Here is a 1,824-nt window from a genome sequence, read left to right on the forward strand (position 1 = left end):
GCCTGGTGACTCACACCTGTAAACTCCGCACTGAGGTAAGAGAATCCATCAAGGAAGTTTGAGGTCAACATGGACTACATAATGAGTTCCAGCTCAGCCTGGGCTACAAAGACAAAATAGACCAGGGATGTAGTGTAGATGGTACAGTGCTAACTTAACTTTTATGAGGCCCCAGATTTAACTGCTATCACCAAAAGCACAGGTACATTTGTACATGCACACATGCATGTGGACACGCATACATACACATATACAAAACCCCACACCTGAGGAGGTGCAGAGTTTACAGATGCGAGTCACCATGCCCAGCTTTTTTCTCATATACACATACACAAAACCCCACACCTGTAATCCCAGCACTGGGGAGTTGGAGACAGGATTCCTGGGCTCAGTGGACAGCCCGTCTAGCCAATTAGAGAGCCCTAGTTCTCAGAGAAAGACCCTGCAAATGAAAACCAAGTTTGACCTTTAACCTCCATACACACAAACATGCAGCCACACACAGCCAACACACAAACACGCACATACAGATATACATCCTCACACATGAACACACATTCATGCTTACACATGCACACATACACAAAAAACACCCTTAGGGCCTGAGAGCTGGCTTAGTGTGTAAGGATGCTCGCTGCCAAGCTTGACAATTTTGAGTTCAATCCCTGGAACCCACATATTAGAAAGAGAACCAACTACGGAAAACTGTTCTCTGACCTCCACGGGTAAGCGCACACACACAGAGTAAATATGTGAATGTAAAAAATTTTAAATAATAAAGAACTTGGGAAACCCAGGCAGTCTGTTTTCTGACCCTCAGGACCCCTTTCCCTGCTACCTGCTCACTACATGAACCTCAAGATTCCACCCAAAAGCCACCCCCCACCCCCACCTGCACACACTGGGTCCAATTTCTCCTAAAGATGCTGGACCTGGAGCAAAGAAGGCAGTGGGGTGGGGTGTGAGCCCTGGGTGGTGGGTGGAGGTCTGGCACCCCTCTCAGAGCCAGGATCCTTCTTCTTCTGGCCCTGGCAGCCCTCCCTAGATGCCGTTTAAAGGCCCTCCACACTAATCACTGCAGTTGACTCCGCCTTGCTTAAAGAGGCTTTTGTCCCCTTAATTGGCTATCTCCAGGCGCCTTTCTCTGCCCCCACTCACCCCTGCATCCGTTCTATATCCCAGGTCCAACTATGTGTTAATTGGGCATCTCGGGGATGCTCGGAGAGCCCCCTCCCTTCCCCACCCCTTCCTCTATCAGTCCCTCACCTGCAAGCCTCAGTCTCTGCCCAGTGAGGCAGCACAGGGTTAGGACGCACCCTAATGCCCAGGGTGGCACTCCCATCCCTCAGTGCCAGCCCTCCAGGCCACCTCCCCTGCTCCATTGCAGGTTTGAGAGGTGTTTTCAGATCTGTACCCAGTCCCCCAAAGCAGAGGCCCAACCACTGATGGTTCCTACACAACCAGATCTGAAGCTGAGTGGTGATGAGAAGGGAAGCCCCCAAGGCTAAATTCCAGCATTATTCAGTATGCATTTATTGTGCACCTACTGTATGCCAGGCCCAAGACCCATGGATGAGCAAAGCCAGTGAAATTCCAAACTTCACAGAGTCTCTGTCCTTGGGGGTTGGCACAAGGTAAAGAATGACCCTCATAAATGAAATCGAGTTGGTGCACAACTGTAATCTTGGCACTTGGGTAGCTGAGACAGGGGGATTGTTTCCAGTGCTAGGCCAGCCTGGGCTCCATAACAATATCCTGTCTCAACCAAAATAAAGTGAGAAGGAATGGGGACACCGTGTGGATGAACCTTGAAAAGGGGCTTCA

This window comes from Nannospalax galili, unplaced genomic scaffold (genome assembly GCF_000622305.1).
Source record: "Nannospalax galili isolate Female #2095 unplaced genomic scaffold, S.galili_v1.0 scaffold842, whole genome shotgun sequence".
Classification (NCBI taxonomy): domain Eukaryota; kingdom Metazoa; phylum Chordata; class Mammalia; order Rodentia; family Spalacidae; genus Nannospalax; species Nannospalax galili.